The sequence below is a fragment of the Diceros bicornis genome, chromosome 2, assembly GCF_020826845.1.
Source record: "Diceros bicornis minor isolate mBicDic1 chromosome 2, mDicBic1.mat.cur, whole genome shotgun sequence".
In the NCBI taxonomy this organism is placed as follows: Eukaryota; Metazoa; Chordata; class Mammalia; order Perissodactyla; family Rhinocerotidae; genus Diceros; species Diceros bicornis.
The window spans coordinates 30,140,588-30,162,406 of NC_080741.1; the positions used below are offsets into that span (position 1 = coordinate 30,140,588).

At 39.3% G+C, this 21,819-nt stretch overlaps 1 protein-coding gene across 6 annotated transcripts in view; it reads left to right on the forward strand.

The window, feature by feature from the left end:
* The window catches only part of RARB (retinoic acid receptor beta), an 824,831-nt gene that overhangs the window by 314,933 nt on the left and 488,079 nt on the right, over positions 1-21,819 (forward strand). Inside the window, exon 3 of one of the 6 annotated variants that reach the window (XM_058553911.1) lies at positions 9,070-9,179. The exons of 4 other annotated variants lie outside the window; for them this stretch is intronic. The gene's annotated coding sequence lies outside the window, so the exon portion shown is untranslated. Of the gene's footprint in view, positions 1-9,069; positions 9,180-19,072; positions 19,172-21,819 lie in introns of those variants that run through there. One more of the 6 variants, XM_058553921.1, reaches the window with a different exon arrangement.

Sequence of the window (21,819 nt, forward strand, 5' to 3'; positions counted from 1 at the left end):
GTTCAGTCAGGGAAGCAGAGCCCACTATGACTCTTGGGACAAGGGATTTATCATAAGAATTAGATCTTGCTTAATTGTGGGAGGAGATGGGAAGTAAAAATCTGAAAGGGAGAGATGGTGAATCAGAGAAGTCACCAACCAGTAAATTGGAGACACAAGCACCTCCAGTCCCCGAAATGGGATTGCAAAGGGAATTGTGTGGGAGGGCTAAGGAAGTTGTGTCTATGCAGCTCCCACCTTGTGGATTCACTGCCAAGCATCAGTGAGGAGCCTGAGGACGTTGTTGAACAACGAGGTCACCAGTCAAGAAGAAGAGCTGGCCCTGGAGGAGAGTAAGGGCAAGTCAGAGCCGCATCTAAACACCAGGATGTGAGCAAGTCATGGCCGCTGCTTCATTTCTGCCTTCCAGATCCCAGCCAAATTACTCTTGACCAACTATAACTTGAACCCATTCAGAGAAGAGGGGTTCTGGGAAACAAATTTCAGCTGAGCCAAGTTGGCTCAATACAAAATACCACAATAAATATTTGTTAGCTTTAGCTCTCTAACTCACATTACTGAAAAACTTATGTTCAAAAAAAATACATGGAGGTCTCTCCTAGACCTCATCTCATACGGAAGTGAAGAGCAGACAATTTAATTGTTGGTAAAATCTGTGTCTCCAGATTACTGATTGTTAAAATCTTCACGTTGTGATGAGGCTGTGAGACTCAGTCTCCCTGAGCAGAACTTGTGTGGCCCGAGGGTGTTTTTGAGTCTCTGCTCACTTGCTCACCATGGGGGGCCAAGGGTGGATGCTTGGATATATCAGTCTCCTAGGTGTGTGTCAGGAGGACCAGAGCATTGTGGTTTGGAGAATGTTCTGCAACTTTGCTGAAAAATGCAGTGTCTTTCACATAGTAGGCATAAAATAAATGCTTGAATGGGTATGGGTAGCTCAAAAAGTGTATGGATTGTAGTTTCTGTAGGCAGAGGAAGATGGATGCGAGTTTTTGTTCAATATCACAAAAGTAGATGTGCAAAGAGCAAACCTTCACCAAACAGTTTTTTATGGTAGATCAAAGGTATGCTTGATCAACTCCAACACAAACATTTGCCAACTTCTCTGCCAGGTACAAAAGTCCTTCCCCTTGCCTCCTTCCAGTCTCTCTTTTATCTAGCCAAACATCAATAATAAAAACAAAAACAAGACTGCGTATATTGTTTTTGGCTCACAGAGTGATTTTAACCATTTTTAATCAGTGGCCAGCATTTAAAAATGGGTGATTTTGCAGGAGTGTCTAAATCTCCAGTTTAAAATCTTCCAATTTTCTTTTGGAAATCCAAAAGACCTGGAAACACTGGTTTGACAACTGTGGCTGGAGCTCAATGGCAGCTGCCCCTTTTAGACAAAGAACTCTCCCAATTGCCATGGCCCCCACCACTTTGAATTATCACGGATACAAAAGCTGCATGTCTTTTGCCATTTATCGTTCCACGTGTGATATGGTACTTCTTGTAAGTAAAGAAATACTGATAGATGATAATGATAAAGCTGCTATAATTTATTTAACCCTAGGGTGCCAGGCACTGTGCAGAGTCCTTTAACACCAAATTTTTTTATCTAATTTTCTCAACTTTACAAGGTAGCTATTTCCATCTTATGGATGAGAAACAGAGATTAAGGGAGTTAAGGAGCTTCCCTAGTTAAATCAAACGAAGTAATGCTGCAGCATTTGGATATAGGAAAACAGAATCTAACTCAAGAGCCCAGGTTCATAAACAGAGTCAGCAAAATAGAGCCAGGCAGTAAATAATTTAATTTTAGCTTTGTGGTCCTACAGTTTCTGTTGCAATGACTTATCTCTGCCCTTATAGTGTGAAAGCAGTCACAGACAATACATAAAGGAATGAGTGTGGCTGTGTTCTAATAAAACTTTATTTACAAAAGCAGGCAGTAGCTAGATTTGTCTATAGGCTGTAGTTTGTGAACCACTGGTCTACACCCAGAGTCTGTGAGCCTCAGTGACTGTAACAACCAAGGGTGGTTATTCATTCAGTAACTGAATAGTTAACTGTCACGAAGGGCAATCAATGTGGTAACATGGTCCTTCACATGATCCTTCATAGTAGGAGCAACTGTATGAAATTGCTGTTTGCAGATTCTGGAAATTTCACATAGTTCAACCCAAGTGCTATGCCAATCTGTGGACAAAAATTGACTAGTGTTTACTTTTGAATTCTTTATTACTTCTGGTTCCAAATTCGAGTTGTTTCTGGTTCCTTTTGTTTTTCAAACACTTGAAATGCTGCGGGGGCATAAAGCAAGGAATGAACACCAGAGGCCTACCATGAAACAAGAACCACATCCTTGCAACAGCTGCGTGAGAGAGACATCTTTAGTTCCCGGTACTGTGGAGAGAATTGAGGTTCAGAGACGTTATGAAACATGTATAAAGTCACACCACTCATCAATCCACAAGGTAGAATTTGAAGCCACATGTCTATGGCCTCAAAGCCCAAGCTGTCTCCATTTTTCCATGTAAATGTCTGGAATTTCTATTCTGAATTCATCTATATTAAGTATATCCCTGAAAAGAAACAACTAGACCCATAGGTCATCTTTTCCTGTAAATATGCATTCTTTCAACATTATTTATGGGACCTACTGTGTGCCAGACACTGGGAATGTGATGCTGAATAAGGTAGAAGCAGAAGTCTGGAGATTACATTTCTGAGGAAAGAGACAGCAAATGTCTTTGAGTGACGAAACTCTCCAGCCAGCCACCTGGACCGCAGGCTCTGTGCTCTCACCGGTACCTGAGTGGGGTGCCAACAGCATGAACTGCTTTTGTGTGGAGGGCTGCTTTGGAGAGCAATGGGATTGCTAAAATGTCAAAAAGGCATCACTACAAGCCACGCAGCCAACTGACTCCCAAGTGTGCTTATTTGTGTTCAGGGCGGGGTGTGGGGATCTGGCCAGATTCTTTAGGCTTCTTTGGCGTCTTGTCCAAGAGCTACATTCTTCTGTCTTATAAAACTGAGTATTGTCTTCTAACCTGTGGTCCTTTCAAGGTCGTATATGAGAGGTGTCAGGGATGCTCTGTGAGGATGGGGATTTACAAAAGTTTGCGTGTGTCATGGTTTTATTTCCCCCCCTTTCAAAATTACTGCTGGCTCTAAAAGAGTCAAGAACTCAAACTTGCATGAACTCTTCAACACCTCTCCAAATTCAACAAAACTGACATTTATAGCTTCGTTGAAGCGGAGACATGGCATTTGGCTTCAGATTGTTTGGACTGCAGAGTGTCAGTATAAATAGCTTTGATTGACTTTTGTATCGTGCACATCTGGAAGCAATTTATGGCATTCCAGCTAGATTAAAGCACGTTTTAAAGGAATTTAACCAGCTCTTTTTTTTTTTTTTTCTGTTGGCCATGGTGAATAAAGTTTCAAAGAAGGTTTAGCTGCTGTTCTTAATGTAGACTGTGGTGAAGTCAAATTCAGGGCAAATGCTGGGTGGGGGGAGAAGGGAGGAGGGAGGTTTGTTTTGCCAAAAGAGCTAAACACGGAGGTGACTTTTTCTCTATTGTTTTGTTCACACTGAAATGAGAGATAAAACGTCAGACACCAGGAAGCTGCTATCGCTACACAGAAACCATGAACTAAGTCATTTTTTAAGAGAAAAATGGATTGACCTAGGAGAGGTGAAAATAGCCAACTATGTGTCACTTGGCTCAGCAACCAGAAGGGCCGGGAAGAAGCACCAACACTGACTTTCATTTATTGAATATGTACTGTAGTGTTTATTTAACAAGTACTGATGGAGTACCTCCTATGGGCGAGGCACAAGCGAGAGGGAGCAGAGATGAAGACAGGCTTGCTGCCTTCGTGAAGCTTAGGAAGTGGAGCAGGAAGACATTACATGGCAAATGCCCTACACGTTATTTAATTACCTTTGTAGTTAAATTACGATGCAGGAGTACGGGGCGTCCTGGGTGCCTGTGGACCTCACTTGGTTGGAAGAATCAGGGAAGTCTTCCTGGAAAGATGTGAAATTTGAAGATAGGGAGAGGTAGTACTCAACTGGGAAAGCAAGTCAAGGAGAGAAAGGAATAACATTCTAGGCAGGGGGGCAGTTTTCATTTTCAAACCACTAGAGATGGTAAGGGACAGCAACCCAGCAAGGTAGGTATTTTCCCATTTAGACATGGGAAAAATGAGGCTCAAATTGGCTATAAACCTCTCCAATTTCACTCAGCTATTTATTAGCTGTCATCCTCACTTTAAAGCATAACCTACCCTGACAGCCATTTAATCCTTTAGCGCTGATGGTCTGCATAGGTGAAGGAAAGTTACAGTACGTCTCTGAGCCTCAGTTTCCCCATTTTTGTGATGAGGGAATTTGATAGATGCTCTGTGAGTTGAACTTCCTAGGAAGTCAAGGCATCTTGGAAATCATATGTAATGGATGCAATAGAAACACTGCTGCTCATAGCATTTAAAGATGAAAAATCTGTGATGGACAAACTGGGAAAAGAAGCAAAATCTTTGGGGGAATGAGGATGTACCCTCGAGTTTCTCTAACTACAATAAGAAAATGAACTATCCATTATTAAATCAGACTCATATGCTTGGAGAGACCAACCCCCACACATTGTTAGAGCTGTAATATATAGGTCATTGTAGCCCTTCTTTTTCTTCTTGTTGCTGAAGGAAAGTGATGAAGTGGTGCCAAGAAAGTGGCAAATTGCCCTAAAAATCACATAAAAGTGCAATTTAGCGCACACAGTTCTGCTGAAGAAAACCACCTTTGTTTCATTATTAGCTTCCCAGGGATTTCTTTCCTTGGTTGGCATTTAAGTGTGGAAGCTTGTCCTTTTTTTCTTAACATAATGAGACAGTTCTTATGTTTTAAGAACAATAGAAGAAAGCATGAAGAGTGATCGATACATTACTTGAGATATATTAACTACCAACTAGAGCCTTCTTGCCAACCTCTGGGTATGATTTGGAAAGACAAGGAGGCATAAACCTCTGTTGTTTTAAGTAAAAATAGAAAGAAATCTAATCTCTGAGACCACAGGATGAAAAATGTTCTGTTAGGGATTTGCTTTGCCTTTTTCCCCCCTAATTCAGGTTCAGGCTTTGACCTATAGACAAAGGAGCAACTACTTTGCTTAAAAGGTTTAAAACTAATAGGAAGGTAAACTCTGAAGTTATTTGTTGACATAATTTCTGGCAGTATTTTCCCAGCTTCTGTTTCAGATCTCTTTCCACTTGTCTGTACAGGCTTGACAAAAATACATCAAAATAAAGCTGTGCTGATGTGACCACGTATCATATTTCATGTGCTCTGCTTTTGATTTGAGGGATACATAGGAGACAAAGCAGGGTGAGGCAGGGTAGAGTGAGAAACTAAAAATGTTGAATCCTGTTGTAGCAGCAGGAAATGGTGGGAGTTGAGACCAAACCTCAATGGAAAATGGGCTGTGAATTAAATAAGACAGTGGTGGGCCAGATCAGTGAAGCCTTTTATTCTGTTGATGAAAAATATGTTGTTCTGTGTAAGCCTGTTCAGAGGGAGTTTACTGATCAAATGATGCATTCCCTAATATATTAATTCCTTTAATTCTACAAATACTTGTTAAATGCCTCCAATATGGCAGGAATTAGACCATGGGGACACAGTAGTGAGGAGACAGATAAGATCTTGGAGCTCACATTCTAGGTGGACATAGATGTTAAATAACTAAGCACACAGTGGATTATACTGTTATAATCGTTTCATGCATTGTTGAAAGTTAGGGAAAGCTAAGAAACCATTTGGGGCTGAAATCTGAGACCTAAAGGATAAGAAGCTGTTTTCTTTGCTGCCTTCATTATGATTAATTTGGAGGGAGAACTTTGGGCACTGTAGATGATTTTGGCTTCCTGACTCTTGTCCCTGTTAGAAGTTTTCCAGTCTGAAGAAGAGGCAGGTATGGACGTAGGGATGTCTTTGGAGAAAAGTGGGGAAAGTGGAGAATCATTGCAGATATTTTGCGGAAAATTAGATGTGGCCACTGGGCAACTTAATTATACATCATTTTTAGCTGGATGGAAGACAAAATGGTTTTGTAGATTGGGATGGAAAGTGAAGGAGAGGTAACTGCTCACAGAAGGGTTTTACTTGGCTTGGAAAAGAGAAAGAGATGTTAACTGGAGAAAGTCAACTTGATGGTGACATTCTCCTGATGTCCTGAAGGTGAGCCCTACTGGCAAGGCCAGGGGCATTTATGGTAATATTGGTTTCATGTACATTTTTATTTTCTGGTCTGAAATGTTGTGGAAGCAGTGACAAAAAATTTGACAAAATGAAGTGGAAAAAAGTGGAGTTCTTTGGGCAGCAAATTATTCAGTTGGGGTGTTTCTGTGGTGATGGAATTGAGATATGATATTCAGTTGTCTGGATTTTTTTTATGTAGTCAGTAGAGCCACCATTCTTTCAACAGACTTGCATCAGGTTTGGGTTAAGGTGAAGCCAACGGAAATATTTTGTGGTTCATAGGAGGATGGAATAAATTACTATGGTTTCTTTTATATCATGACTGGCCAAATGAGTTGAATCAGTCATCGACATGTTAGAATATGCAACAAAAGTTTGTAGAACTCTTTGATTTTTACAAAGCATTTTTCCTGGCCATTGTCTCACTAGATAGTTACAGTAGTCTTAAGAGGTAAATGGGCTATGGGTCTAAGGTCTGTCTAGTGTCTTGTAAGCTTGGATTGGATTCAAAGACAGCTCATTGTTGGAATGTGAGCTCCTCAAGGGCAGGAATGTTTGGCTGTTTGGTTCATGCTGTATCACCAGCACCCAGAACAGTGCCTGGCATAGAGAAAGAACTCAATAAATATCTGTTGAATTTATTGAATAATTAAAATTTTATTATGATTTTGCTTGCCCCTTAGAAGTTAAAAATGGATGGGGTGGAGGGCAGTGGGATTATCAGATGGTCTGTATTGCTATTTGATGTTTAGAAACGAAAAATATCTGGGGATGTTTGAATCTGAGATTGAGATATGGCTATTACTAATTGTCTCTAAGTCCTGAGAGATGTCACTTACCCAGGCCTAATTTCCCTACCTGTAAAATGAAATGTCTCTTCCAGCTCTAACATTCCATATTGGATTAATTTTTCTACTGATACATTTTTTCCACAAGTTTTTTTTCAAGATTGCCATTTAACATTTAAATATTTAAATCCTTTGACACTATCATTAAGAGCTTGCATTGGAAAAGTTTGCAGAGCAAGGTCCATGGATCTGGCTTTCAAATATATATTCTGTTCTTTGCCTCCTAACTCAATTAACTTGCCTCATATCCTTAAAGAAGGGGGAAAAAAAAGGACAGAATATAGTTGAGAGGAAGGACATATGACAAAATAAAAAGTTGCACCCTTGTCCTCCTACAAAATGTGGAAGATCAAAATTTATGGTCTGATACATGGCTCTCCAGCTCAGAATTTTTTAAATCCCTGCTACTCTCCTCAACTCTAAATTCCTCTTTTAGATTTTGGAGTTCTTGAGGACAGAGATTGTGCCTTATATGTCTATTTGCCCACCCCCAACCCCCAATTGGTAGTCTATGGTTAAAATTGGGTGCTCTCACCACCCAGGCCTGGGTTCGTTTCTTGGTCGGGAAACGACACCACCCATCTGTCGGTTGTCATACTGTGGTGGCTGAGTGTTGCTGAGTTGCTGAAAGCTATGCCACCAGTATATTAAATACCAGCAGGGTCACTCATGGTGGACAGGTTTTAGCAGAGCTTCCACACTAGGAAGAAGAACCTGACCATTCACTTCCAGAAAAATTGTCCATGAAAACCCTGTGAATAGCAGTGGAGCGTTGTCTGATATGGCGCTGGAAGGTGAGAGGGATAGCACCAAAAGACTGGGCAGGGTTCTGCTCTGCTGTACCCAGGGTCTCTAGAAGTCAGAATTGACTCAACAGCACTAATAACAAACCCCCAATTAGTATAAAATAATAGGTAAATATCTATCGAATAAATAATTGTGTAAATAGTTTAGCTTGGAGTTAGAACTGCTGCAGAAATGCAGGAATTAATGAATAAAGTGTTAAGTAAAGTAAAGGTAATAATATAGCATCCGTGGAACAGAGGAAGGCAAAATACTGAAAAGCCTGGACTGTCTGAATTAATGATGCAATTAAAGCTTGAAATTTACAAAGCAGCTGCCTCCAAAGGCAGGGCATATAAAGTCAGTGAGTGAAGCCCACTTCCTCCATCCCCCAAGGTGTAATAACATCGAGAGTGGAAGAGACTGTGGTAAAGTAGATGACACTTTTTTTTCCCAACTTAGAGGGAAGTCAACACTACTCTGTTCCTGCTGATTGATGCTAATATGAGAATATTGCCAGACCTTTCCATTTAAAAAAAAATAACAAAAATTGGATATGTAGTTTATGTAAAATCTGATTTTTTAAGCGTTGGCAGTGATTTCTAATACTTTTGAAACATTGCATGGCCAAAGAAACTCTCCCAAGCCCTACTTGTTTACCTAGAGATCTAACTAATTAAAGAGGTGATACTACAATATTTAGTGAAAGCATTGGGAATGAAGGTTAAGTTATGAAACTGTGTCCAGACCAAGACTAAGTAACTTCTGTCTCATTCAAATGTTCTAGAACGGTATCAGTGTTTCAATGCCCAGTAGTTTTGGGTTTCATAGTCCTTTGCTTTGCAGAATGCCCTAGTGACTGCTCTTGACTCTCCCCTTGGCCAGTTGATCTGAGCCCTTCCTCATTATCTGAAGCTGCTGCTCAATGCTCCAACTAGAGAAATGACATTAAACTAATACCTAGACTTCTGATTGGATGGGACAGCTTGATATGGAAATGTCATTTGGAGAACTCTGGTTTGTGCCACTTGATGGACACCAAATAATACTTAACACAAGTATAGAACTATAATGTACTGTATGATTAGTCATTGAATGTCCACGCCCTCCTCGAATGTGAGCTCCATGATCATATCTGTCTCCTTCACTACCATGTCCCCACTACCTGATAGCATTTTCTGCTCTCTATAGACGTGGCTTCAGATGTCCTCATCCAATTCCTGTCTTCACAGACAAAAATGTTGAAAATATATGAGCAGTTTTGTGAATTGGATGGTCCTTCATAATTTAATGACATAAAGGTAGGGGAGTGGCCGTCAGAGGCCATTGTGGTAAGCTTGACCTTCCACATTCTCTTCCTATTAACCTGAATGCTTTCTTTTGTCCTTGTTTTACGGCCTTAACTCACCAAAACCATGTTTTGACAAATACTCACTCTGACATTATTCGAATCCATTTCTTTCTTTAATGTTGAATTCACAAGCTGTATTTCTATGACATGATTATTTAGCAGTCACATAAAATGTGTATCTGGTCATTCTTAACAGGCTCATTTATACATGGGCCACATAAAATTTGCATTCTTACACCAGCGACTCATTTATTAATGGTAATAAATACACCCGGCAACAGGCCAAGTGTACTTCAGAGGCTTGTAACCTTAGAGTGGTCAGAGTAGATGTAAAATATAATATGTTTTTTCAAAATAACTTTTTTTAAACCACTTTCAACAAGACTTGGAAGTGAATCAAAAAAATAGAAGAGTAAAGGAAAATTTGGAGTGATGTATTAATAGATTCAAAAAGAATGTCTTTCTCTAGAAAAAAATCTTATTCCTACCATGGAGTTCAGGGAGAGGGAAGGAAAAGTAGATGTTACAGATCTTTCCTTTTTAAAAAAAAGATTACTTATAATTACGTTGATATAATTTCTGTCTGAATAGCATATTAAACTTCATAAGTGAAGGCAACCTTGAACGTTTTTATGACCACTCAGTATACTCCCTAAGATGCAAAGAGGTTCACCCATGGGTCAGAAAGTTATAGGAAGCCTCGAGACAATGGTAGGAGGTCAGACATATGCAATAAAAGGCAATCATTTCATGAATATTGGTGAGAATTAATAGCACTTTATTTTGTGGCTTACTGAGGAAACGTGTGCTTGACGCTGCTCAGAAGTACTTCTCAATGGCTTTAATAGAAACCGTGTGTGAGTGTAAAGACTTGGAGCGCAAGCCATCCCGACTGGGGAAGTGATGTTCTGCAGATCTCTCAAGCTTTCCTATTTCTTTTTTTAATTAGAGTTTCAGTCCAAAGAAATCCTTTAAAGTAAATGAAAATGAATCAACAGAAGGTAAACGAGTTCGGGGAAGAATTTTAAACAACAAAACCTTCTCAGTCAATTCTTAATAGACTCTTCCTTCTTCTTTGACCAAACTTCTTATCTTTAATGCATCACAGCTTCTCCACCGCACATTCAAAGACTAGTGACCATTATGATCTCGTCTATGTGTGGAATTGAAAAACGTTGAACTCATAGAACCAGATTTTAGAACAGTGGTTGCCAAGGGCTAGAAGGTGGGGGAAATGGGGAGATGTTGGTCAAAGTGTCCAAATTTGAAGTTATAAGATGAGTAAGTTCTGGGGATCTAATATACAGCATGGTGACTACAGTTAATAATCCTGTATTGTATACTTGAATTTTCCGAGAGAGTAGATCTTAAATGTTTTCACCACACACAAAAAAAATGCTAAGTATGTGAAGTGATAGAGTAACTTGATTATGGTAATCATTTCACAATATTAAATCATCACATTATACACCTTAAAAAAATCACATTATAAAACCTAAATTTATGCAATTTTTATTTGTAAATCATACCTCAATAAAGCTGGGGGGAGAAAAGATATACCAAGGATGAACAACTGTTGCAATTTTAGATTTTTGTGTGTGATTCTCACATTAATATCTTATTCCCCAATTGAGCAAAACTTGAGAAATTGGACTTGTGTCAAGTTTTGTAAGTGTCAGGCAGGAACCATAGCTGGGTCTGCTCACTGCTGTATCCTCAGTGCCCAGCACTCTACCAAACATATGTAGACCGTTCATTAACACTTATTAGAAAGATGGATGAGAGGGAGAGAGGGAGGAAGGCAGGCAGGTAAGCTATTTTTAGATTCTAGGGCTCCAAATAATCCTTGAGTTCTCTCTTATCAGGCCCTGCTATAGTAATCAGAGCCTAGAATTGGTATGTCAAGGTTCCATGTGCTGGGACTCATGGTGTGTGGCCAGCACATGCCTGGCTTATAATGAATAATACTCAAAATATGAGTGAATGAATTGTCTGTCTAGTTCCCTATAAATAGTGTCTGGAAAATAGTAGGTGCTCAACTTTTTGTAGACTGAATGAATAGTAAATTGAAGTAAGTGCCTTTCTAATGTTATGGAAATATTCTACAACTATGTAAAACTTCTTTCTAGTAACAGTGGGATCTTAGGAAGCAGTAGTGAACCAAGTATCTGGCCAGTCCTGGAATCTTTGAACCATTCCTTCTCCCAAACAGCAGTCCTAGCTCTCTTTATTCATCCCCATTATTCTCAGTGAATATCCTGTTGGCATCTGACAGTTATGGCTTGAAGGGAGTTATCAGCATTATAATCAAAGTCCTCTGAGCATTTTTGTTCTAGTTAGAGGAATGGACTATAACCAATGACTTCTGAAAGACAGAGTTCAAAAATGTGTCAAGTCTAGTTGGTGGTACCAAGTGGCCTAAGAAGAGAGGAAGAAGGATGGCAGGTCTGTTTCTAGGAAGTCACTGATCTAAAGGCTGGGATGAGCACAGATACAGTGCCTCTTTGAAAAAGCAATTTTCCTACCTGTTGGATGGAGAAGGAAGAGTCTTTAACTTCCCAGCTGGGAAGAAAGAGTGGGATGTTGTGCATTTATAGACATGTCAGTAAGCTTCCTGGCTTCCCTCTCTTTTTCTTCTCCACCCTAATTTAACAGAGTTGAGAAAGTTGGGGGTCCAAGATGGGGCAGGAGAGTGTTGATCAGGAGGTCCTTCCAGGAGAGAGCGAGGTAACTGTTGTTGTCTGAGAGGTTTAAGTTAATGGACAGCCTGTTGGCTCCCTTCCAGACGTTCAGAGCCAGAGCTGCCTCCCTCCAGGGGAGTGTACTGTTTCTGTGTGTTCATTGTTTGGGGCCTCTGTTTGTGTTCAGCTGTCAAAACAACTTCAGTGGTGCTACTTCTACTACGGTGTGTGATTTGGTTTATGTACCAGAAGAATCAAATTTGACTGAAGAGTTTTTCAGATTTATTTCTTCTAACACCTATGAAACTTTTAAAAAATGTGAGCTGTGAATCTCGGGAATATAAAATTCATTGTCAGGGACTTGAATCAATAATTACTTCAGTAAATTACAAGCATATTACAAGGTTTAGCTGTACTAGTGAAGCTTCAGAAGTTCTTTAGGTTCAACATTATTATTAGTTCTAAAATAAAATTTAATATATTCCTTTTTCTTAAACAGTTTTAATGAATGTGAACTATAGAAGACAAATTCTAAGTACGGTTGAATTATGAACATGACTTTGTATTTTATTATACACTGGAAAATGGCTTGATCAGATTTGATATCAATTTGACCTAGCTGTTCAATAGCTTGGATAAATATGTGTTTCTTTTTATTAGAAATCTACCATACTCAGGGCATAGGCCAACGTGTTGGCTTTGTAAATCATGTAGCCTGCCCAACACTTGAGACTCTAGACCAGAAAGATCTTTCCAGAAGCCCACCATTCCTGGGCCTGATGGAAAATGAGGGGAAGAAGAAGGTCAGGAAAGGCAGGGAAGGCAACAGAAGACTGTTGCACCTACTGATTTCTGAGCGTCCCCTAGAAAATATCCTGGGGTAGACTGAAGTGCCCCCGGGTTGTGTGACTTTCTTGCATCTTCCTTTTTAAAAGGGAGAAAAGAATCAATATGAGCAGTCTCCTAATCTATTCTGTAAGTGAATAGAGACTGAGCAACTATAGGTCAATCATGAACCAATTCTAGAACTGGTTGGAGACTTTAGTATTCTGGAAGGCAGCATTCTCCAAAACAGCATGCTTGGTTTCCATTAGGATATGGAAAAATATTATAATTTCTATTAGCATTTAGGTGTTTTTTTTTTTTTTTTGGTGAAGAAGATCAGCCCTGAGCTAACATCCATGCCAATCCTCCTCTTTTTGCTGAGGAAGACCGGCCCTGCGCTAACATCTATTGCCAATCCTCCTCCTTTTCTCCTTTTCCCCTTTTTCTTCCCAAAGCTCCAGTAGATAGTTGTATGTCATAGTTGCACATCCTTCTAGTTGCTGTTTGTGGGACGCGGCCTCAGCATGACTGGAGAAGTGGTGCGTTGGTGCGCACCCTGGATCCGAACCCAGGCCGCCAGTAGCGGAGCGCATGCACTTAACTGCTAAGCCATGGGGCCGGCCCCTAGTATTTAGGTTTTATCAAAATATTACTTTAAGCTTTGCTAATAGTTAATATATGGGCCAACCATAGCAGATGCATATACTTTATAAATAAATACACGTATATCAGGAATGCTTGCTCATTTCTTTTTTAACTGATGAGATGCGCACACAACTACTGCTGTTCTGGCTCAGCAACACTTATTTCCTAGGACCTAGCAGGGACAATCTGCTTCATTAACTTATCCCATGCCCAGAGTCTTACAATTTTTCTCCAAATTTATTTGTGGTGTATCATTAGATCACTTTTGTCTCCAAGAACTCCAGTGTCTCGTGTGGCGAATGATAATATTATTCTAAGTTCTCCTCCATTTTCGAAGACTTCTGGAGGAATTTCAGCCTTGAGCTTTACAGATAACTTACTGAAAAGAGCCTAGGAATTATTGCTATCCATTGGGTAATTAGGTAGTTCCAAGGAAAATAATAAAACTATTTTGTGCCTGGGAGATTAGAATGGCACACGGTGACTCATATTAGTCAGCTGAGTAATTATGTAATTACAAAAGAAGGGGAAGAAAACCCTTCAGATTGTTTTTCCTAAGAGGCCCTTTTGGAAGCATTCCAGCCCATCAGGTACTTATGTAATTAGGTCAGGGGCGCAATCCATAAGGAAAGACTTGGGGGGATTCATTTAAAAAAAAATGTTTATGTAAAAGAGCCTGATGGAAGAAAAAAAAGGAGTTTTTAAAAGATTCCCCCAGACTCCGCATCTACCTTACAGGATACCATAGCAAACCACAAGGAACATGGTGTTCCGTAGGAACTTGAGGCCGTATGTACATGGGTAAAATATGTGAAGAGCTGTGGCATATTTTGGAGTAATCACCACAATTTATTAAGCCTATGCTAGATGCTTTCTTCCGATCGCTCAGTATGGTGGCTCTTGTTGTGTTTTCCCTGTTTCTGCAGATAAGGAAACCGAAAGGCTCAAAGAATTTGAACCTAGGCCTTTTGGGTTCCAACACCTGCTCTTCCCACTGCACCATGCTGCCTACCAGCATTTCTGGACTGAATTATGCAAGTTGTTCTGCTTGCATAGATTAGCAGGATCATTGCTCATTTTTGTCTCTTCAATTTGTATAAATATTGTGTACACAGTGAAAAACACTGAGTTGAAAAATAGTTAACGTGGTGATTTGGGCCACCTAAATTACCAGTCTGGATTTCCTACATAGTTGATCTGAATGTCTGTACCTTGCAGAATACTTTGTAAAAGCAGCTCCATCCCCCAATATATAATATGCCAATGAAATGCATCCAACTTTCCCATGTTAACATATGTCAGTAAAAGCAGAATGTTGATATTTTGAAGGAATGTATTATTATGGCAAAGGGCTTATTTCATTGTTCAAATTTTGCTTATACATAGTCACTCAAGTTGTTAAAAAATGTTTATAACTGTGTCGACATTTCTGAGACATTCTGTATGTGTTGATTAATCTTTATGGAGACAGAAAACTAGTAGATTCTCTGGCCAAAGACACTTACTTTCAGATTTCTTTACTCTTTATCTGATTGTTGTGCTTCATCCAGCCATGCTTTCATAGTTTCATGGATAAAAAGATATATCTGTAGAGAAAGAAATTAAGGCCTCTTCTTCTCTCTTGAGTTCAGTAATGATATAATTGTCCCTGGTACGGAAATACAATCAGGCATAGTTTTCAGCTGATTTGGAGAAGTCTTGTGGATCAGGCCAGCTCAAACAAAGCAGTGGGACTCTTTGGGATATCTTTGGAAGAACTGAGATCCAGGAACTGAGAGAAAGGAAATAGGTTTTGAAGGGCAGGCTGAGGCTCATCAAGTGACATGTCCCTCTGCCAATTTTAGACAAATTTGTTGTCTTTCATTACAGACTCTAGCACTCATGTTATTTGACTGAGACTTGTCAAAGGTCCACCAAACATTGACTTAGAGTTTCAAGAATTTCAGCCTTGACTTTGGAATATGTACGATTAGGACTAGCAATTTTTCGTTGCTTGTTTCCACCACTCTGACTTTTCTTTTTGCAGTTGAGATGCTTGTCATGAAAAAGGTAGGACACTTTCTGGGACAGGCTGTGAGATTCGCAAAGGCAAGAGTACATACTTTGAACATCTTAGCTCTGTAGACGTATTTGTGCAGCACACCTCTGATGTAGTGTTAAGAATTAAAGCATGTTATTTGAGTTCAGCATCTTCACATTGGTTGGACTTTTAGATATAAGCGGATGGTGGGCTACGGGTGATTCTTTGTAAAATTAATGAACATTTCAGGTATTTGATACGAGCTGCCTAATTTTCTGAATCTATTTATTTATTTGGTAAATAATTTTGGCACTGTGAATAAAAACAGTAAGATATAGTTCCCATTTTCAAAGACCTTCAAGTTGAGTAAAGGGAAAGACATGTAGAGAGGTAATTGGTTGTGAGTAGTGTGGTGAGTAATATGGTCAAGCAAACAGAAAGAGGATGCCATTAACTATTTGGGGAGGGAAAGTTTCATAGAAAAAGAAACATTTACCCTGGAGTTTTAAAGCTAATTAAGAGTTTTCTAGGCAAGTGAGGAAGGGCATTTCAGAGAGATGCAAAAGCATATGCCAAGCATATGTAAGTGTGGCAAGTTTCTAGACTCAGAGTTTCACGTAACAACACTCAGATGGTATGTTGAGTTGGCAGTGAAGAATCAAGCCTAGAAAGCTCTGCTCTACCCATTCTGACTGTGGGTGTGGAAGGGGATCTAGCAGATGGCTTGTTCACTTTCACAGCGTTAGCCTTCTTGGAGCACATGAGACACATTTCATTATCTTACAGCCAAAGTCATCATAAAATGGTCAGTATTTTACACAAGGATTCACCTGAAGATGAGAACCTCTAGCTAACACTTTTTAAATAAAGCTTTACTTCTCAAAAGGCTCTTCATGTCAGAAATATTCAAATTATGTCCTGTTACACTTGAGTGAAGTGGTTTCATTGTAGAGGAAAAGTATTACATGTATTCAGTTCAAGAAGTCAAGTAGTTCTACAAGACATATAACCAAACAGCAACTCCATGCTCCACCATTTTCCAACAGTGATTCCTGCTCCCTGGAGACAATAATTTTCAACTTTCAGCAAGTTTTTTTATTCTACTCTAATATTTCTGATTTACTTGTACATACATTTGTTTTTTGATTATTTAATTCTAGAAATTATTTACTGGCATTCAATTATAGAAGATAAAGATTTAACTCTTTCAAATTATGTTCATCCACTCAATTCCCAAACCCCATTCTCCAATATAGTTATATCACAATTTTAATTTAATCAATATTCACTGTTACATGTATAATTGTGCAAATATTGCTCACAGATGAAGACGCCATGTACTACTATTACATTTCCTTCTGTTGTATAAATTGGCTTGGTCTTGTTGCCATCCACTCCCTCTTTGACTCAACCTACAATTTAACATTTTAATTCTCTCTGGTCTGCTAGGTTTTCCATATGCTTTCCAGCTACTAAAATTCTGTTGATGTCTTTCATCTGCTGTTGTCTCCTCTCCCAGTCTTGTGGATTTATGCCTTTGGGAGGAGGTAGCGATAAATGTGTATCTTTTATAGGCCATGTTTAACAAAAGTAGAATAGGGCTTTCTATGTGGGGCCACAGAAAAGGAGGGAGCAGAATTTTAAGTGAAAATGTTTAATCATCACAGAGGAAAAGCAAGTGTTGAGATAGAGCAGAGTTTAAACTACTTGTCAGGTATATTAAGAAACACAGATAAAGTACATGTACGGAGGAGGAATAGAAAGGTGTAATTGTCCTTGTGAACATTCTATTTGTAAACGTGGGAGAAATGGAGTCTTTGCAGCAATTAGACAGGTCTTGGCCCTAAGAGTTATAAGGAAAGAAAAAAGGAAGCTTGCAAATACTTCCAAAGAACTGTCTAAAGATGCTTCATGCCTAAAAACCAAAGTAGAATCTAGCCTCTTTAAATCTTAAGTGCATAGAAATAGGAGAAGCATGAAAGGAGGAGAAGGGTACTTGCAAAAATCAAGTTGTAAATCTTTGAATTAGTAAAGGATAAAGTTTTATTGTTAATAGAGCTTTGTTCTGTCACTTACTGTTTAAAAGTAAGACCATACATTCAATTCAATCAATATTTTAAGGATACTATTATTCATTTGTTAGGAATTGTGAGCTATCAGACAACAGATACTTAAAGAAAGTTACAGTTCAAAAAGACAATGGGACAAGAGTATAAATAAAATAATGCAAGATGAACTAACTGAAGTATGGGGTTGGGGGGCGGAGAAAGTAGAAGAAAACGTTAGTGAGCTAAGAATTTGTGCAGATGAGAAACTACTTTTATGCTTGAAGGAGGTAACATTTTAAGTGGGCTCTGAAACAGGAATTTCCAGGCAAAATAATGGTGAGAAATGAATTCTCTGTGAAGAGACAGAATGTACAATGACATAAGGGCATGGGAGGGCTTGATGAACTTGGAGGTCAACCAATAGTGAACTTGGGCAAGAACTTTCAGGTTGATGTTTTGAAAAAGTTGGTTGAGAGACTCATGAGATAAATTGATACCAAATTGCAGAAGGCTTTTATTAAGGTCTCTGAGGCATCATCCATATTCTTTCGCCTTTGGATTCTAAACGTTTTGGCTTAAAGAAATGGGAATCAGACAGATTAAATTATCAGCAGACTTGCCAATAAAGCTAGCATGGGGGATGTAGTTTGGAACAGAAGTTTAGTAAGGAAATTTTGTCCACTTGGTCCCAACAGAGTATGTAGACAACCACAAGCCTCTAGACCCGAAGGTGGAGTCAGTGGAGAAGAGGAGACTAGGGACAGACATCTCATAACAGACTACTTCCAAAGAAGTCAGCCAAAGCTCAACTTCATATACACAGCGATATTTATTCCAGTCTTACCAGGCTTGGCAAAAATGACTGTTCTCTCTAATGCTGCTCTCTCTTGAAAGAGGGCCTGGAAGTGAAATTTTCTCTATGGACATGTGATGCAGAGAATTAAGAGTTATTAAGAGAATTAAGAGTCTCCACCAACCACCAACAGCCTTGACTGCCAGGTTGAAGAATTTGTATGGAGTTCAGTAGAGCATGGAGGGCCACTACAAACTTTGGAGTAGGATACCAGGGTAGAACTACCCTTTAGGAAGAGAAACCAGGCAGCTCTAGGTAAAATATTTTTGAACAGGATGGGAACAGAGGTAGGGCAAAAAGTGGGATGCTGTGATAGCAGGAGTAGAAATAAAGAGAAAGGAAAAATCTAAAGCAGCATATTGACAGTGAGTGTGGAAACATGGGACAAAGGTAAGGAAAGGGATAGAAAAACACACTCTAGGACAGTTGGCACAGGGGAACAGAAGAACTCAAAGGGCAGTGGTTCAAATTTGGGACAGCTAGATTAATGATGATTCCAGTCACGGAAACGGAGAAGTTATTAGCAGAAAATAGACAGGAAATGAGCAGTTCGTGAACATAGTGAGTTTGAGTTATCAAACTATAGAAAAATGTCCAAGAGAATATTGGAAACGTGGATTTAACTTAACAAAGAACATCAGGACTAAAAGAGAGAGGGTCTTCAATGAAAGTAAGGAGCTTCAGTAAATCACGAACCCCCTGTTAAACTGTATTGACCCCTCCCCTCCCAAATTTAAAACTTCATCAATGAAGGAAGTGATGTGTTGATTTACATTGTGACTGATGCTCCCTATGTTATCATCAACTATCCCTTTTAGGAGCTCTGATCCTAAACCAGACCTTTATAATGGATAATGTCAACTAATGGAGGTAAGCCACTTAATTTCCTTGTGCCTGTCTCCTCATGGATAAAATGGGGATAGTTACAGCGCCTACCCCAACAGATTGTTGTGAGAATTAGATGAATTAATATATTTTTTAAACATGGGACTTGTATTTTATTTTATTTTTGGCATTCCTATATTTTATTTTATTTATTTTATTGAGGTCACATTGGTTTATAACATTATGTAAATTTTAGGTGTACATCATTATATTTCAGCTTCTGTGTAGACTGCTTCGTGTTCACCACCAAAAGTCTAGTTTCCCTCTGTCGCCATACATATGTGCCCCTAATGAGTTAATTTTTGTAAAGTGCTTAGAACAGTGTCTGGCATGTAGTAAGTCCAATAAAAGTGTTATGGCTCTAATATGTTTTTGTTTAGCTTTTATTGTTGATGAGGTGATTGTGTCTTACTGATTTTTGTATTCTTCACCATAGTATCAGATTTAGCATACAGTAAATGCTCACTGTAGTGAATCTTAGGTTGCAAAAGAATCATCAACACCACTTTTATATTGATGCTTGGACCTTTGGAGCAATTTGCCAGACATTACAAAGCCAACGAGTAGAAAGTTATTAAGATTTCACTGTAGGTCTTGTGATTTCAAATTCAGTGTCCTTTCCAACAAAAGCTTGGTTATCCTACAAATCTTGCTAATTTAGTCCCCAAAATGAGTTTGTCACTCATGCTACATGCCCATTATAAAATATCCTGCTTATTGTAGATACTCAGGGACCCCACCTAATGGTGGCTTCACCTCAGTATATGCCTCAATGTTCACTAACGGAGGGAAAAGGGAAGGAGCTTCCACGTGCATTTCATTGGCCAAAGCTATTTGGCCACACCTAGCCTTAACTGGACAGAAGAAGTGGAATTGTACCTTATTCTGACGAGAGGAGCACCAGAATATTTGTAAAAGGCCATAATTACTATCGCAATATGTGACAAACACAGACTACAAAGTATTTTATGTCTGATTCCAGGTTTATGAAGATTCGAGAACCTTCACTGGACCATCACACTAAACTGCCTCCCAAATTCTGTGATAGGCGTATTGAATCTCAATTTTGAGATTAGAGAAGTATAGTTGCCAGATTTAGCAAATAAAAATCTTGAACACCAAGGTAAATTTGAATTTCAGATAAATACTGTTTTTACCATAAGTATATCCCCTGCAATATTTGGGACATACTCATATTCAGTTATATGTTATTTATCTGGAATTCAAAGCTAACTCAATGTCCTTCCCTGATGTGTGGCAACCCTACAGAAGAGCCTTACAGATCTAAAATAGGGTAGGACATTAAAATATGGTTGTCCATCTTTAGGAATGGACACCAGTGCAACAATAGGGAGAGGTTGGTTAGATTATAATTGCAAGTATTTTCCTGAAGGTTAGCAGGAAGTTCCTTCAGGGAAAAATAGTGAAGATGACTGCAAAGTAACAACGATCTTCTCTCTTTCCTTATGCCTAAAGCATCTTTCCCTCACATCAGAGGTAGTTTCATGCTGTCCATCTAGAAAAAAATATGAATCAATGGCTTCTTGGGTATGACAAAAGAAAATAAGCCAGGAGCGGTAAGAGTGGGGTCACAAGTAAGATGTGAAACAGTCATTTTTTTTTTTTTAAAGAAAAAGGATTGCAGAACTTGGAGATGCTGAGGGAGAAGACTGGGCAGAAGCAATGAGATTTTCCTGCCTCTAGGTTGCCTGAACTCAACTTATATTAGCTTGTTTACTGTTTACAGTTTGGGGGCATTCTTGCTTAATTGGGCTGTGAGTTCAGAGCAGAACATCAAAAGTAGTTAAAATTGAGAATTATCCCTAATGAGGAAGGGCAAAAAGGACTGGAGTAGGCTGAGGGAGATGCTATAGTTTTTAAGCAAATGAAGGCACTTATAACCCAGTAAACAGCAAACCCCCTGCGCCACATGGGAGTGTGGCTTATGACAAGGTTTGATGGTGATAAACCTACTGGGTAAACATAATGGAAGTCCCCCCAGACACACGTGCACACACACACACACACACACTTAAGAACTTAAGGACAAGCTCAGATAACACACTTTTGAGCCTGACTCCTGGACATTCCATTGATTATAGGGAAAGAGACCAGACATCTATCAAAATTCTTTCCAGCTCTTTGAATGTATAATAAGTTATGAAATTAAACTCAATCCCTTCACACTATCACATAGAGTATCTTGTTCTTAAGAAAAGCTGCTACAACTTCCCCCCTCTGCCTTCTTTCAAACATAGTAACTTACCTGTCTTTCTCTCCACAAGATTGTAAGCTTTCTGGGGGTAAGAATGGGGTTTTATTTATATGTACCTCATCCTTTAATCCAAATGCAACTTCCTTTGCTTAGCAGGTCCACAATAAATGTTATCTGAATTGAATTGAATTCAATCAAATCAAATCCTTGGCAGCAGTCCCTAAGACCCAAATGCAGTGCATTGTGCCAACATTCCAGCTGGGAACCCAGTTAAGAAAAGTCAGGGGGCTGGCCTGGTGCATAGTGGTTAAGTTTGCGTGCTCCGCTTCAGTGGCCCGGGGTTAGCGGGTTTGGGTCCCAGGCGCAGACCTACACATTGCTCATTAAGCCATGCTGTGGCGGTGTCCCACATACAAAA